Source organism: Artemia franciscana, chromosome 18 (genome assembly GCF_032884065.1).
Source record: "Artemia franciscana chromosome 18, ASM3288406v1, whole genome shotgun sequence".
NCBI lineage: Eukaryota > Metazoa > Arthropoda > Branchiopoda > Anostraca > Artemiidae > Artemia > Artemia franciscana.
This window is the reverse complement of record NC_088880.1, coordinates 8,369,084-8,387,602: the sequence shown is the minus strand read 5'-3', so window position 1 is coordinate 8,387,602 and position 18,519 is coordinate 8,369,084. Positions and strand designations below refer to the sequence as shown.

At 35.1% G+C, this 18,519-nt stretch overlaps 1 long non-coding RNA gene across 2 annotated transcripts; it reads right to left on the bottom strand.

The window, feature by feature from the left end:
* Positions 1 to 18,005, bottom strand: LOC136038356 (uncharacterized). 2 transcript variants are annotated; one of them, XR_010620199.1, is made up of 3 exons: positions 17,906 to 18,005; positions 4,856 to 5,072; positions 1 to 132 (listed from the first exon to the last, which is right to left on the bottom strand). It is a non-coding gene; the product is annotated as an uncharacterized LOC136038356 (long non-coding RNA). The 2 variants fall into 2 exon arrangements; XR_010620200.1 differs by lacking the exon at positions 17,906 to 18,005 and adding an exon at positions 15,614 to 15,740.
* Positions 18,006 to 18,519: the final 514 nt, after the last annotated feature.

The following is an 18,519-nucleotide window of genomic DNA, read 5'->3' as shown; positions in this document are numbered from 1 at the left end:
TGAAGAGAGGATCCTTGAAAATTCAGCATTCATGGCAAAAGGAAGGGCTGTGTAAACATTTGAGCCATAGGATATTTTAAACCTCTTCTTGATCTCGTTCAAAAACATAAAAGCCTTCGACCTCTCAAAGTCCTAGAAATAAATTTGAAATGAAAAAAATACACAACTATACTTTATTTACTATATTTTTCTCCTATTTGGATTTCCCTATCTAACTTTCTTTAGTAATTATGCAATCAGCTACAGTATATTTGGGCCAAAGCTGCCGAACCGATCATGAGTCACCCGATATTAGGTTTTAGGGAAACTGATACAGAATATATAGTAAAACTACTAATTTATGTTGTTTTTTTTTTGTTTCGTTAATTTCAAATTGGTTTAGACAAGCTAAAATTTCTAGGAAAATTTTCTTGTAGTTATATTCTGATGTAGGCATTTCTTCTAGCAATAATAAGCAAACTCTATAGTCCCAAGTCACAATTACCAGTCCTTTTTGCACAGACATAACCAACGATTGCAAGTCGGATTGTGAAACAGAAAAGAATCTTTACACCCTCCCAGGAAGTTCCCATTTCCTTTAAATCTTTCTTTCTGAAATCCTCCCACCCCAGAGGAAGATGGCCTGCTTTTCGGTTAGCCCTAGACGGTTGTTTGAAAAGAACAATCTTTGGCAATCTGTTATCATTTATCCGCAGAGCTTGCCCTAGCCATCTCAACCTTTCTTTCATTATAGCCCTAGAAAGCGGTATTGAACCACATTTTTCGTACAGCCCACTGTTTGAAATACTGTTAGTCAGCCGGGTACTCGGAACAATCCGTAGGCAATTTCTCTGGAAAATATCTAGTAAATTTTCGTATACTTTTCGGAGCGCCCATGCTTCAGAGCCATATTTGATCATTGTCATTATCGTAGCTTCCAAAAATAATATACTATTTGGATAGTCGTATAGTATTTGGACAGTATATAGTAGCATTTAGTGTTTGGAAAACAAATAGAGTAGATTTTATAGGACTTGCTAATGTTTTTATTTTCTGATATCAAAGGATGTTGAATATAAATATAAATTCAGCTTTGTAGCTCAAAAGTCGGTCAACCACCGGCAATTGTTATCAGAAACGGCAAAAAAAAATCCTAAAGCCCAATAATGACAAAGACCAGCTCTGGCCTCTATGTTTATCTAATATATCCTTACCTAATATGCAATATGTTTATCTAATATGTTTTGAACACTTCAACCACGGAGTCAGAATATGGGAAAAAAAAAACAGCACCAAAAAATTCAACCATCCGTATTCGATTTTTTTTTAATATACAGGACGACATTATACAGTTATTATGTTTCCATTTCACATTTCTGGGCACTTGCTACCCGAGTTCCAACAATTTTAAGAATGCCAATTTGGAATTTCTACAATTTTTATCAAACAATTCGTGGTAACGAACTGTAGTAAGGAGCGACCCGGCTCAATAGTAACCGAAACTCTAAAAAATGGAATTTTGATACCAATAGTTACATAAAAAATCGCATTTTAATACTGATTTTAAATATATAACTTTTATCAAGATTAGTCTGACCTATCAAAAGTTACGAGGCTGAGAAAATTTGCCCCATTTTAGAAAATAGAGTAAAACACCCCCTAAAAGTCATACAATCTTAACGAAAATGACACCATCAGATTCAGCGTATCAGAGAAACTTATTGTAGAAGTTTCAAGCTTCTATCTACAAAAATGTGGAATTTCGCATTTTTTGCCAGAAGACGAATCACGGATGCGTGTTTATTTGTTGTTTTTTTCCAGGGGTGATCGTATTGACCCAGTGGTCCTAGAATGTCGCGAGAGGGCTCATTCTAGCTTCATTCTAACAGTTTTTTACTGTTTTAAGAAGTAGAGTTAAGAGAAAGAGTCAAACTTTAGCGTAAAGAGCGGGGCATTGAAGAGGAAAAGCCCCTTTCATATACGGAGTAATTTCTGTTCGTTTTAAGTTTTAATGTCGCTCCTTACTTTCATTTAAAAAAACTCGTTTTTTTTTAATATTCCAGAAGGAGAGGTGTACAAACCTCTTAAAGATCTCCCATTCATTGGGCTTAGAACAGTCACAAAAAAAAGATAAGAAATATATGTAGTACCATTTTTACCTTTCACTGTTAGAAGCAAATACAACAAAATAAAATACTGACAGTTCAATACAGGCAGATTTCTTAAGTAAGAAGTGAAAGCTTCCTCTCTTACCGGGGTAAGCAACCGCTACAAACCATCCCCAAAAATTCGTTTTGGGGAAGGTTTCTAGATTGAGATGAGCAAGATTAACAAAAAAATTTTAAGGACATAAAAATGTTGGATATTCCGATCCAAATCACACACAACATTCTCATTCATAGTCAGTTGCAGTTTTGAAATTTAGTTTTTTGTTTTGGTTTTGACCAGGATAACAGAGTATGTCAATGATTTTGTTACCAGATAAATGTACTTTTTTTGTATAAATTCGCCTTCCATTGCTCTTTAAATATGTTTTATCATTTATGTAAGTATCCTTTATCCTATGTAAGTGCGCTATGCAAGTTTTTATTTATGTAATGAATAATGTATTTATATAACGCTATGCAAGTTTTCCGTCTCTGCTTAAATGTATCGATTTTTCAATTTTCAAATTTGATCCTGAAATACACTGGGTTAGTATTAATAAATTCATGATGCCAGAGCGTGTTATTAAAAGCTAGTGAATTTCTAATGTTGTTGAAGTTGACCCATTTAATTCACCCTTCCCCTGGTTGATTCGTATCACCCTGACCCACAAAAGAGGCTCATTTACCGACACTTCTAATATTTTCTTTTGGTTTTTACGAAGAGCTCTCTACTCGACAAGTTTTGCGAGCTTAATAATCGCATCTTGCTCATATTTAGTCAGGATTCGTGCTTTTCCCAAAAAAATAAACATTACTCGTATGGCGAGTAATGTCTATACTATAGTTATAATTAATTTATATGTTAACTTATAGTTAATAATTACTAGTTAATAAGTTATATCAATAAGTTATAGCAATAAGCTATAGGTAATAAGTTATAGTTAAAAACTTAAAGTTGATAGTTAATAAGTTATATTAATAAGTTATAGTTATATGTTATATTTAATAAGTTATAGTTAATAGCTAAGTCTTATAGTTAGTTTCACTGCACGTAAATTATGAAACAAAACTTGACAAGTTAAAGGTAGTTTACAACCAGTAATCTGATGAATGGAATAGCCTTTGAGAAATGTTCATCTTTGGTTCGTCTTTATACACCTGATGTGAATACCATTTCATTTCATGCTGATGTGGGGTCCAACAGATAAATATTGTATGCTGAAATAAAATCGTGGATCACCACCCCTGGAATAAAGTTAGATTCACCATCCTTTGTGCCTATCCAGTGGGTCTTTTTTGGGTATATGAGTCAGGTAATCCCCATATAATATAAGGTGAAATTTGAACGAAAGTCCCAAAATACTTTTTTTCAATGTTAATTACAAGGTACATTACGCAAAAACCCATAAAATCCATAGGATATTCCCACTGGCTCCTAGTGGTACCGGATTTAAAGAGCCAGATTGTGGTGATTGTAACACTCCCTGCATTTAGGGTACCCCTGGGTATACTATGAAATCCAAACAAAAATTGAATAAAAAACAAATTTTCTCAAATGAAAGCAAAGAGCGACACTAAGACTAAGAACAAAGAAATTATTCATTAAATGAAATGGTCTGGCCCGTTTTAACCCCCTCCCTCTTTATGCCAAAGTTTGACATTTTCTCCCATTTTGTTTAAAGAATGAACTGCATTTTTTACGGCGAACACATTTTCTCCATCTTTATTTGCATGTTGTCCAATATACTCTTAAGATAAGGTAAAGAACGAGACATCAGATTTTATAATGCCTACCGACGGTGCTGATCTCCGTTTCATAACCCTTTAGTCAGGAAGTGGAAAAAGATGTTGGATGTCAGCCATTCTGTGTTTTCTCACACCTTTCTTGTTTACCTTCCCAAGGTTTCTCCAAGTACCCATTTGAAACTGAGTCGACGGTGGTTGAGCTTAGAGAGTAATGCCACCGAGCCCCATTCAAACCAAACTACCAGCGACACTAGGACTCGAACCCATGTCCTTTCAAACAAAGGGTTTCAAGTCTAGTACGCTAACCAATCGTTTAGGACGGCTATATTCAGCTAAGACAAAAATACTCATTTGAATAATATAAACGTAGTCCAACAAAAAAAAGTGAAATAGTAGACAAACTACCAGCGACACCAGGATTCGAACCCGGGTCCTCTAAAATAAAGGGTTTCAAGTCTAGTACACTCACCAATCGTTTAGGACGGCAATATTCAGCTAGGACAAAAACACTCATTTGAATAATATAAACATAGTCCAACAAAAAACGTAAAATAGTAGACAAACTACCAGCGATACTAGGACTCAACCCGGATCCTCTCAAACAAAAGGGTTTCAAGTCTAGTACGCTAACCAATCGTTTAGGACGGACTGCGGACTACCAGCGATACTAGGACTCAACCCGGGTCCTCTCAAACAAAGGGTTTCAAGTCTAGTACACTAACCAATCGTTTAGGACGGCAATATTCAGCTAGGACAAAAATACTCATTTGAATAATATAAACATAGTCCAACAAAAAAAAAGTGAAATAGTAGACAAACTACCCGCAACACCAGGACTCGGACCTGGGTCCTGTCAAACAAAGGGTTTCAAGTCTAGTATGTCAACCAATCGTTTAGGTCTATTCGCTATATTCGGCTAGGACAAAAATACTCAATGGAATAATATAAACATAGTAAAAAAAAGAGTGAAACATCAGACTTACTGTGTCTGTGATACATAGATATGTAACTTTGTCCTCCACAATATAATGACACATATACTCTCCAAGACCATATGTTAGTTTCGATGCATCAGCAGAGTCAATCTTGGGCAGAATTTGATCTGCGACTTCACCAAAATTGCCTGAGCATGTAGCAAATCTTGCAAGTACGATTTTCCCCCTTGCAATGACTGAATAGAGTATTGGCATTCTGAACCACCTAAAATGAACAATAATTAAACAACCAGTGTCACAAATCAAACAGTTCGTAGTAACGAACTGTAGTAAGGAGCGACCCGGCTCAATAATAACCGAAACTCTAAAAAATGGAATTTTAATACCAATAGTTACATCTAAAGAATAAAATTTTAATGCTGATTTTAAATATATTAGTTTCATCAAGATTAGTTTTACCCATCCAAAGTTATGAGCCTGAGAAAATTCGCCTCATTTTAGAAAATAGGTGGAAACACCCCCTAAAAGTCATACAATCTTAACGAAAATCACACAATCAGATTCAGCGTATCAGAGAATCTTATTGTAGAAATTTCAAGCTCCTATCTACAAAAATGTGGAATTACGCATTTTTTTGCCGGAAGACAGATCACGGATGCGTGTTTATTTGGTTTTTTTTTCCAGGGTGATCGTATCGACTGAGTGGTCCTAGAATGTCACGAGAGGGCTCATTCTAGCGGAAATTAAAAGTTCTAGTGCCCTTTTTAAGTGACCAAAAAATTGGAGGACACCTAGGCCCCCTCCCACACTCATTTTTTCCCAAAAGTCACCGGGTCAAAATTCTGAGATAGCCATTTTATTCACCATAGTTGAAAAACCTAATAACTATGTCTTTAGGGACGATTTACTTTCCCGCAGTCCCCGTGGGAAGGGCTGCGAGTTACAAACTTTGACCAGTGTTTACATATAGTAATGGTTACTGGGAAGTGTACAGACGTTTTCAGGGAGATTTTTTTGGTTTAGGGGGGAGGGTTGAGGGGGGGTACGAGGGAGGATATTTCCATATAGGAACATCTTATTGGGGAAGAGACATTCAATGGAGGAGGCGCAGGATTTTCTAGCATTATTTAAAAAAACAACGAAAAAATAAATATAAAAAGTTTTTTCTACTGAAAGTGAGGAGCAGCATTAAAACTTAAAACGAACAAAAATTATTACGCATATGAGGGGTTTACCTCCTTCTATTTGCCTTTTTAAGTTCTATTTGCCTTTTTAAGTAATCAAAAAATTAGAGGGGAATATGGCCTCCTCATCACTCCTTTTTCTTCCGATAATTGCAATTAATTAATATGCAAATTTTTTTTTTATTATTTATGTGCGGAGAGCCAAGATCAAAACATGCATTAATTCAAAAACGTCCAGAAATTAAATAGAAAAAACAAGTTTTTATATGAAAGTAAGGAGCAACATGAAAACTTAAAACGAACAGAAATTACTCCGTATATGACAGAGGCTTTTCCTCCTCAGCGCCCCGCTCTTTACGCTAAAGTTTCTTACTGTTTTAAAAAGTAGAGTTAAGAGAAAGGGTCAAACTTTACCGTAAAGAGCGGGGTGTTGAGGAGAAAAAGACACTTATCTAGACATGGGATTCTAGTTAGAAACGCATGTTAACGCGCTTTCCTTAATATATATTAAAGCGTGGATCCATTGATGAAGTTCTATTCACCTATCTCAACTACTTCTCGAGATTCTCAAACGGCCCTATGATTTTAGGACCCTAAGAAGGTCTCTCAAACGACCCTACGTAGGTAAAATTTTACCTAAGAAAGTTGTATTACAAATTTTTATAAGTTAACACAAAGCTTTCACGTCATATTTCAAAACAGATTTGTGATAGATCCTCTCACAATATGGAAGTAAATTGAATAGAGAGACCAAAAGTAAGGCTATATCCAAAAGGGGGGGGGGTACCGGGTTTGAACCGCATACCTGTAAAACTTTCGTTCTACTCGTAAAAAAGTAACAAAAATGTATTTTTTGTCCCCTCCTCTCCCAAAAAGATACACTCTTGACCACAAGTCGATCGAACAGAACTAGGTTCCAAAATAAAGCAAAATGTCAATGAAAAACAACATTTACCCTAGTTTTTCAGCATAAGGAGAAAGATTTAGAGCTTCCAGTTCAATACTCTGATGAAGACTGACTTATGAAATATAGTTTATCATATTGTATTCAAGCGTAAATTCAAATTTTAACCTGATTATTCTCATAACTAATTCATTTGCTCAATCTAATTCAGTGATTATCTGCTCAAGTGATATCGTTATGGTTAAATTCCAATGAGCTTAACATGCGAGAATTGGCCTTTGTAATGTCATTTTAAAACTAAAATATGTAAAAGATATGGGATAAATTATGGGTATAATGATTTTTCATCAAATTAAGAATTTATGAAATTCTGAGAGGAGGATAATGACAGGATGGTCAACGATATTGTCCTAATATATGTTTGTTTTTAATCATCTTGGGATGCATCATGTCTTCTATATTAAAGCAGGTTTGTTGTTTTCTGAAAGGGTGAAAACCAAACTGCCTAAGTGATTTCAACGGAATTATATATATACCAGTCCTGTTTGAAATGATTGAAAGAAAACATGATAATCTGGTAATAGAAACAAGCTGCATATTATAAAATACCATTATTTTGATATTTTATGAAAGTTTTTTATATATCCTGGGGCTGGGGAGAGAGGGGTTAAATAGAATGAGAGTATACTTAAATTTTGAGCTTACTACTTACCTGGTTTTATTGATTAAGCTGGCATAGTAGTCAAAAGTTAAACTTCTGTTAGGTGGCGGAAGCAAAAAGTGAAATTTAAAACCACCATGGTTAAAAAGATAATAACAGAGTTGTCGCCCTTAGTAAGTCATTATTCTTTTTTTTACTTTCCCAGATATTTTTTTCTAAATATAGCTATTTCTTATTGTAGGCTATAGCATGTAGATTCAAGTGAATATATCTAGGAAGATCCAAGAATCTAATTATTAAAAGCAAAATTTATGTCTTATTGAAAACTTCAATGGCAGCTAAGAACAAGAGCTAAGAGCTCAAATGGCACTTGTGCCATTTGGGCACAAGTGCACTCTGTTATTATCTTGACAGAAGAGTCAAGAGCTAATATGGTATGAGCTCTAGCAAAATTTTAAGAATCGATAGATTGATCTTAAAGGAAAATCAGAGGCTTAATGGCGGTTGGAATTTAAAACAAGAGCTCTGAGACACGAGGTCCTTCCAAACATCAAACTTCATTAAGATTACATCACCCGTTCGGCAGTTAAAAATACTTCATTTTTTCTGAATTAACCGGCTCCCCACACCCCACCCCAGATGGGGAAATCGGGAAAACGACTATTTCTAATTTAATCTGGTCTGGTCCCTGATACGCTTGCCATATTTCATCGTCCTAGCTTACCTGGAAGAGCCTACAGTAGCAAAATCGGGACCAACAGAATTTGCGATCGCTATATATCACTTGGTTAATACCAAGTGCCATAAAAACCGGGGCCGGAAAAAAAATTGCCATGGATTGTCAGTTTAATATACATATTCTGATATTTATTCCTTAAATTTTAAAGAAGTTCTTATTTATTAAAGTAAAAAGGTGAAAACATTTAAAATGTATTTCGTTTTCAGAAAGTACAAATTATTTTCTGGTCTTGAGAAGGCATGGGGGTTGTCAGGACTAATCATATTAATTGTGTTGCGAGAGCAACACTTAGTACCCCAATTTCAGCTTATTCCTAGAAAGTGGTAAGGGTCTAACCTCTGCAATTTTTACGGAAAGTGTGGACCTTAGGCCGGATTGATGAATATGACTTTGCATTTTGAAAAGCTTCATAGAACTCTTGCCCGGGGCCAAAAATCTATTGTATCTACCCATTTTTGTTCATGATTTCAGCTGAGTTTATCATTCGGGTATTAGCACTTGGGATTGCGGTAGAGAAATGGTATCAAATGTGCCTCTTAAACTTTAAAAGTCCTCTCATTACTAAAGAAATTAGAGTTTATCCTTAGCTCTTTTCTAAATGATGACGTTAGAAACTTGGCCTACGGCAAAAAAGTCAACTTTTGAACTAAGATAGATAGATTTTTTTGCGACGGCAGTCGATAGCTCTTAATGAGCTGATCAAAGTATATATCATCCATTTTTTGGTAGAAAAATTCTTTCATGAGATATACAAGTTTAAAAGTTTAAAGGAGTTGACAACTTCAGTAGTAAGGTACACACTGAAATCAAAAATAGGCTTATAACAATTGTGAGACATATAGGGAAGTTTTAAGTAATAGTCGCCTGTTAGCTCATAATCATCTTCGACAATGAGAGGTTCGCATCTTTTGCTAGTTGGTGTACCTATTATTTGTTTTGGGTGTATTTGATGGTAAGACCAATTTGGTTCCAGTGGTAAGACATGTAGGGGATTGTAAGTAATCATCGGCTGCTAGGTTACAGTCATCTTCATAGGTGAGGGGTTTGCAACTTTTGCTAGTTGCAATGAGGGGTTTGCAAATTTTGTGAGTTGGTGCACCTAGTATTTATTTTAAGATCCTTACAGATTAACAACTTCAGCGTTTAATCGAAGCGAGGAAACAAAACCAAAGGAAACAACACTTTACTCGGCGAAGCCAAACAAAAGTTGCCACAACACCTCACGTTGCCCATGCAACGTAGATCTAGTTTTGGTTGGTTTTGAGTTTGACTCAGATATTTATCCTAATTTCAGTTTGTTTTGGGTTTCATTTATTTATTGAAAGTGATTTGTGGTAATTTTAAATTTGGAAAATCATTTGACTTTCTAGATGCTCAGTTTTGGTTTAACGGAGGTGTTTTCTTTTCTTTGAAAAGCTTGTTTTTTGGAAAAACTTTTTTTTAATTTATTTCTGCTCGTTTTTTATTGACAAAATTTTTTATAGGAAAAAATATTATACATCTTTACGTTTTTTACTATAAAATCCATAGTTTGGCTTACTATTTGTAGGTTGGACAGACTTTTTAACCAATGTTTAATTCTGAAACAAATAATGTTGTTTGATTTAATTTTTTACCTCCTCAAGTTGACTTGAAAAATAAACAAAATACCGTTCCCAATGAATTGTTTATATGCACTTTGACAGCTTGGATACACTTACAGTCTTTTGCTTTATTTACATTGTAAGAGCAGAAGTAGCAGTCGTAGTAGCCACAAAAGTTTCAACTTAATGTCCCCAATCATTATCGATATGTTGCTGAGGTGTCTTATTGGCAAACATACACACAGGGCCCTTTTATTTAGTTTTAAAGCAGCATTTAGTTTGAAAGCATAATGGAACGATTACATAAGTGTGGGGGTTGACATGCCCAATATCCCTAGAGATATAGTTATTGGACCGTTCTACTACGCTGAACAAAGTGACTGTCTGAAGACTTTGACTGTATGTGTTTCGAAAATGAATCGAGTTGGGAGGGTGACTTCTTGCCTTCCAGTCTCATTTTACTCTTAAATAAAGCAAATAAATAAATCAAAAGACTGTAAGTGTATCCAAGCTGTCGAAGAGCATACAAATAATTTTTTGGGAATGATATTTTGTAGAGGCTCTCCAGTCTCTTTTAACTCTTAAAATGACACCAGAACTTTCTGATTTAGTTCAACATCTGCATAAATATTCCTTGAAAGTTCCACCTTACTACTCTTAGCTTGCGTAGAAGCAACAGTTGTAGTAGCATTAGTAGCAGTATGCACATAGAACCTCTTGTTTCGTGAAGATCCCCTTCAAAACACGCTGAAAGTTTAAACTTAATAACATCAACTGTTCCTGATGTATACGTCCTCTTAGCATCCTGTGTAAGCATAGGGTGTTTTGATTTAGTTTAATACAGTTTCAATAATTCCCAAATTTTTCACCTTAATGTCCTTAGTTTTAGTAGCAGCAGTAGTAGTAGTAACCTTAGCTTTATGGGCAGCAGTTGAAGTAGTAATAATAGTAGGAGCAATAGTTGTATGAGTAGAAGCAGTAGCAATAGGGTGCAATAATTTCTTTTTGGTAGTTGAACATCACCCAAAACAAACCCTGTTAATTTCGACTTCACAGCCCAAACTGTCCTTAACATATTGCTGTTACGCCCTTTTACAGCCTGCATACATACGTCATAGTAGTAGTATTTAGCTGTCCTGGCTAAGTGGTTGGCTCGGTGGTGTGAGGGGTATGGGTTCAAGCCCAGTTGTGACTGGTTATTTAGTTTGGGACAGAGGTCAGTGGCGTGACTCTGTAAGCTCAGCCAGAGTCGACCCAGCCCTAAATGGGTACCAGGAGAAATTTGGGAAAGGTAAGCAGAAAGGGTGCGCGAAAGCAAAGAAAGGTTGGCTCCCAGCCCCCCCCCCCATTGCACTTCCTGGCTGAAGGGACATGAAACAGAGATCAGCACTACCGGTTTTGACCTTAAGAGTCCAGTGCCGTCTTACTTTTTTCATTGGAGCTACTAGTAGCAGTATCAAATGTAATAAAGGTAGTACAAGTTGCAGCAGCAATATTAGCACATTGCCTTTACAAGTAGTAGTAATAGAAGCAATAGTTGAAGTAGCAGTAGTAGTAAATGTAGCAGTGATAGGAATACTAGTAGTAGCATGTTCATATTACCGTTTGGTCAAATGATTTTCTCCTTTTAGCATTCTCTGAAAGTTCCCACTTAATAACCAAATCACTTCTTGAGGTAAGTTCTTTTGACAATGTGCATGCATGAAATAGTCTATTGATTTTGTTCAAATTTTCCCTCAATATTGTAAATTTAGTAGTGTAGTAGCATGCAAGTATTCCCTTTTTGATAATCTCCCTTGTCATTTCCTGTAAGTTCCAAATTAATATAAGCAGTCATTCATTAGTTACGTGCTTTTGACAATCTTTACACACATATGGTGTTTTGATTTAGTTCAATACCCCCCTCAACATTCTCTGAAAGGCTCACTTGAATTCCCTTTTTCTTATTGGAAAATAAAGTTGAATCATGCATACCTTTCTCAATAACATATACTATTTGTAAACACTGGACAAATTGCCTAACTTAAAGTTCTTAACTTGAGGACTGTGAGGAGGTTGACATCCCCAAAGACACAACTACTGGACCTTTTAACAATGCTGAACAAAATTGTTCTCTTAAAATTTTGATTGGATGCGTTTTGGGGAAAGATAGGCTTGTGGGAGAGGGCTGGTTGCCACCCATTCCCTTTTTACTCTTAAAAAGGGCACTAGATCTTCTGTCTTAGAATCGAATGTTCATCCAATCTGAAGTTTATACAACCATCTGTTCCATAAAAACCTTATATGCCCAGGAATAAGTTACAAGCCTTGTCCCTGGTTGTGTCCACCCTGAAGGCATTGCTATATGCTCTTTGGACTATTATGGACAAAAAAGCTATCTCACAATTCTGATCAGAGCTATTTTGGGAAAAGGGGGTGCCAAGGAAGGGGGGGCTAGTTACCCTCCTTCAATTTTGACTCTTATAAGGGAGCTAGAGCATTAAATTTCCTATAAAATGAGCCTCTTCTAAAGTACACAAAACCACCCCTTCACTAAAAGTTTATTTGTCCTCAGGGCATAACTTATAATTTTTACCCCCAGACTATGGGGGCTGTGTCAACCCAAAGGGACTTGTTATATTTGAATAAGAAAATTTGTTTCTTGTTTTCATTTTGTATTTACTCCACTTAACTCTGTTTTGTAAGGTGGGTGATAAATAAATTATTATAATTATTATATGATCTTTGGACTGTTTTTGGACAAATGATTATCTCAAAATTTCCACTATATGCATTTGGGGAAAATAGACAGCAAGGGGAGGGGGACTAGCAATCACCTTGACTCTTAAAAAGGGAACTAGAATTTCTGATTCCTGATCTATTGAACCCCTTCCAAAGTTTATATGATCACCGTTTCCATTCAAACCTTATATGTCCAAGGGCATAACTTACAATCCTTGCCCTGAGGGCTGTGAGGGGGGTCATCATCTTCAATTACTGGAGCTTTCAAGTACGCTGGGCAAAATGGCTATCTCAAAATTTTCACTTGATGTACTTGGGGAAATTTTGGACTTAGGGGGTGGGGCTAGTTGCACTCCAATGACTTTCGCCTATTATAAGAGTACAAGGCGTTTCAATTTCCAGTTAAATGAGCCCCTTTCAAAGTTTCTACAAAAAATCCTTCTATACAAAGTGCCCTGGTCTAAAACCCAAAAAGATAGGGGGGAGGATAGCCACCCTCTGATCACTTTGACTCTTAAAAAAGGCACTAGAACTTACGGTTACCAGTCCAATGAGCCCCTTCCGAAGCTTATACAACCACCCTTTCAATAAAACCTTATATGCCCCCAGGGAACAACTTACAACCCTTGCCCTGACGGCTATCTGTGTGGGTGGTGCTGTCCTCAAAGACATAATTTCTAGGCCTTTCACCCAGGCTGAACAAAATTATTATCTGAAAATTTTAATTTGGTGTGTTTGGGAAAATGGTGAGCATTGGAGGGGGCTGGTCTATATATGTATGTGTGGATATACATGTTTTCTATCAAAAAGATCCCAAACTGTAATATGCTAACTATTCTCTCTGAACCCCTCCCTAATTAGTGTGGAGTTCCTCAAGGAACCTTGCTAGGACCACTATTATATGTATTATTCATTAATGACATTGGTAAGAATCCCTCAAAGGTGTTAATATGTAAATGACCAGCTGATCCTTGAAGTCTATCAAAATGACCACATCAAAATCCTACCAGTTTTTTGGATAAAGCTAAGAATTCCACTAAGTCAAATATAATAGCAATAAACTTAATAAAATCTGTGAAATCAACTTTTGTTTTCTTAGACCCTATCCCATCCAAAATGCTCATGAAACATGTTGAACTGCTTGGCATCACAAACTTCAAACAATCTTAAGTAGGGCATGCATATTTGAAGAATTCTGGACTTCTATGACAGAGGGTAGTCTAGACTACAAATATTTGAAGCAGATTAAAATGGGAGATTAACTTTGAAATGGCCAAATATTGAAAACACTTTTACTGTCAACAACAATGAAATCTTTGTAGGACCATTAAAGCTCAGAGGAAGTTGGCCATTCCAGATAGTGTTGATAGAGAGACCTATATAACACTATTATATCACACATTGTATTATAGAAACCTAGGTCACACAATTACACACCATATGATTATCCAATTTATCTCTGTGCTTGAGGCAATTTTTCCAGTTTTTGCTTCTACTATGTGAATAGTGTTTTATACATTTACACATTAGAAAAGGTTGAGGAGAAACAAAGAAATAAAGTACAAAGACTAGGCACGTCAAATGCACCAGGATCCACCAACAGGTATTCCCCAAGCATTTTGAAACATGTCCCATTGGGTTCTGACTTACATCAAAAACAGGCAACTATTTGGTCTGTCAAATTTATAGGTGAAAAGGTCCAATTTAAGAAAATCGAAGTTTTGTACCCTTTTCTGATGAAAGTTCAAACTTCTAGATTTGTAGATGTTTTCCCTACATACTGAAACCCTTTTCAGACCAAAAGTCTTAAAATTAAGCCTTCTGGAGTAGAAAAGAATGGTTTCTAACAAAAACTGTTGACCATTAGTACCTTTACCCTATTAGAAACTGAGGAACAAATTGTCATATTTTGGAGGCCACTTGCCTAAATTTCTTCATTATGTATACTGTTCAATTGTTAAAGGTAAAATTGTTTAACTGATAAACCAGGCATAGAAGAAGGCAGGCAATAATTAATATTAAGGGACTCTTCCCTACTATTACATAAATCTACTGAAGTGGATTGGCATTTTTCCAAATCCTCTGCTGGTTGCCTAGTAATTATAATAGTTTAACCAAATAACAAAATGGTTTGTAAATTTGTAGCAAAAACAAAATAAGCATACAAAAGTGTGTATCACATTTAGAACCATCTTTAATGCAGTCCAGCTAAAACTAAACTTTATGCCGTGGGGGGAGGGTAATCCCTTGCCCTCCTTGCAATATTTAAAATTTTCATAGAAAATTTTAAAAAGAAAAAGTAAATAATTGAGTTAAACCACCACTAGCTGACACTCAAAGATCAGGGGGACCAAGGGCAAAATCTCAATATAAATTCCTCTTCCTTAAGATTTAGTTTTGGAGGAAGTTTCAGTAATTTTTTATTTATGCTGTTTATACAGGTTTTATCAGAGTTATGATAGTCCCATCCTTAGATTATTTTTGTACAGTAAGACCTAACTCAAAATGAAGGCAGAAGTTGGATCATGGCCATAGGATGTTCCAAAGCAGAGACACATTTATCAATAAAACTTGCATTTTATGTTTTTCACCAGCAAAGAAAGTTAACATAGTTTGAATTTATTAACATTAACATGCCAATTTATTAAAATGCCAGTAGCCAATAATATTTTAGTGTTATACTGGCTAGCTGAATCTGCCAGATCCTCAGTAATTTTATCCATGGCTCCACTTCACACCTCTTTATTTGGAATTTAAATGATTTCTCCATTTTCTTTGCATTCTTCTTATTTTCATGTGATCTATGACTCAGGTAATTTTTGTATAAGCCCTTCTCTTGTTTATTAAAAACGAAACATTTTCAATAACATTCCTAGTTGTGTTCCTAACTTTCTTCCCAAAGACACCATCAGCCACTGCACAGGCACCCCACAGATACCATCAGCCAATTTGATTTTGCATTCACAAAATCAAATTTGATTAATTATTCAATTGTCATACACAGTTTGACTTACAGTTAGTTCTAATTTTATACTTGTGTCCTATGCTGTTTAAACTCTCATATTCTGCCTTATCTGAAAATGCAGCCACATTTTGCAGCACTTTAAGTTTGAAAATTTTGAAAGATTTTGCTACAGCTGAAAACCATGTAATCCTCAAAAACATGAGATGCTGTATGAAAACATTCTCCTAAGATAATGAGTAAAATGAATTTTTACACAAACAACTAATATTTAAAAATAAGCATATAAAACCATGTATCATAATTGGAACCATTTTCAATGCAGTTTCCAACTAAAACTAAACTTTATGCAGTGTGGGGGAGGGCAATCCCTTGCCAGAATAAAACCCTATGATCCACTATGTTACACCAATATCAAATTCATAGTGAAGTAAATCTATAGAGCCTATAGTAATAGTAAATTTGCATTCCATGCAAAATATCTTAACTTGTTAAAAGTATACCTTTTTCAAACATTTGTTTACAGAAGAAAGTATTAACTGGTGACAGTGAAGCATCGATATTAAAGATCCAAGATGATTGCTTATCTTTTCAAAAGTATATGAATTTTATTTATTTACAGCAGCAGGCATTTTAAAAGCATTAACTTTTGATTAAATTTATTTGGCTGTATAAAGGCTATCATTTAACCATATTTGGTTTTTTCAACAAGAATGAATGGGACAAAGTGATTAATATATTCAAATTAAATAACTCAGCAAATCTGTGTGCCAACTGTGTGGTCTGACCACTATTAAGTTATATTTTCCAAATTGAATTATGCAGTGTACACATTCTACTCAAAGTTGCTTGATTTGGTTCTCCTGTCTTCCTTGACTCAGGCACAAGTTCTTCCCATTTCTGTTGGTGCTTTAATTGCATCTGTAAGAAATTGAAATCAAGCTCTGTTGATGTTGATGGAATTAGTGCTTATCATCTTAGAGTAAATTACCAGTCTTTGTTTTTCCATTTACTGTTGCTTTTCTAAATGTGTATTTGTTGTTCTCTTGCTCCTGATAGCTTTTTGTGTGGAACTGTTGCTTCCATTCTTAAGCAAGGTAAGAGTCCATTGGACTGTCCTTCTTACAGGCCAATCCTGGTTACTTGTAATCTTGACAAAATCTTTGAATATATTTTGCTTCCTTTAATCAATTTGAATGCTAATTTTGGGAAGAACGAGCTTGGTTTTTGGTCTGGCATTGATTGCCAGCATGCTAACCATGCTCTGGCTTGCTTTTTTGAAGATGCTTCTGCTAAAAGGTATTGTCTTCACATTTGTGCCCTTGATATTTCTAAGGCTTTCAATAGTATTGTACACAGTTGGGCTCTTTATTCTCTTTATAGTCATGACATTAGCCTTTCTCTGATTTTTCTTCTTAAGTTTTGGAACAATTTACCTTACCTTACCTTAATTAATTATCTTAATTTGCACTTCGGAGCAAATTAAGATCTGTGGATCTGTTGAATGCTAAAGATAGCATTTGGCAAAAAAAATGCCAAATTAAGATCTGTTGAATAACAAAAGATATTATTTTTGTTATAATAAGATTTTTAAGGGCCATTGCCCTCTGGAAGGAAAAAGAGTAGAGTTATGAACATAAAAATTTCTTCTAAGGGAACCATTAAAGCTCTGGATACATTCCTGAGCTTTATTCACCAAATTTAACTACCTTTTACAACAGCAAAAAAAACCCTTAACTTGAATTTAACCACCACAAGTGAGTATTTTAGAACTTTTAAAAAGATAATTATTGGAATTTTGAAGTGATGGGTAAAGTTAATGTTTATGGACTATTCAGGTAACTAAGAAGTAGACTTAGCCTACCTCTATAGCCAGAATTGTTCTTAAATCCAAATTTAACATTATTTGCATTGGAAATGAACTTTACTATATAGGCATACCAGCTAATGTATATGTTTGCAAATCAGGAGCGAGGAGGGGTGAAGTTCATTTCTGAAACAAACACATGTTAAATTTGGATTCAGGGTGCAATTCTGACTGCAGAGGTAAGTTTACTTCTAAACTGCCTCAATATAATTTTATGGAAGGTGCTGTAAAAGCTAAGTAGATAAAAAAAAAACAATACAAAATACTAAACAAGCTACTTTTGACTGACTTGGAAAGGGGTTACCCACATCAGAAGAAGAAGGAAACTCATGCCTTATAAAAAAAACACAAACCAAAATAGTCAGTAGGCTACCAGCAGAGATGTAAAATTGGGTATTCTTCGTAAATCAGATGATTCACTGATTTGCAAAATCAAATGTGATTAATTATTCAATTTTCATACACAGTTTGACCTACAGTTAGTTCTAATTTTATAGTTGTGTCCTATGTTGTTTAAACCCTCATATTCTGCCTTATTTGAAAATGCAGCCACATTTTGTGGCACTTTCAGTTTAAAAATTTCGAAACATATTGCTACAGCCGAAAACCATGCAATCCTCAAAAACATGAGATGCTGTATGAAAACGTTCTCCTAAGATAATGAGTAAATTTAATTTTCATGCAAACAACTAATATTTAAAAATAAGCATATAAAACCGTGTATCATAATTGGAACCATTTTTAACGCAGTTTCCAACTAAAACTAAACTTTATGCAGCGGGGGGGAGGGCAATCCCTTGCCTAAATAAAACGCTATGACCCACTATGTTATACCAATATCAAATTCATAGTGAAGCAAATCTATAGAACCTATAGTAATAGTAAATATGAATTCCATGCGAAATTTCTTCACTTGTTAAAAGTCTACCTTTTTCAAACATTTGTTTACGGAAGAAAAAATTACCTTGTGAAAGTGAAGCATCGATATTAAAGATCCAAGACGATTGCTTATCTTTTCAAAAGTATATGAATTTTATTTATTTACAGCAGCGGGCATTTTAAAAGCATTAACTTTTGATTAAATTTATTTG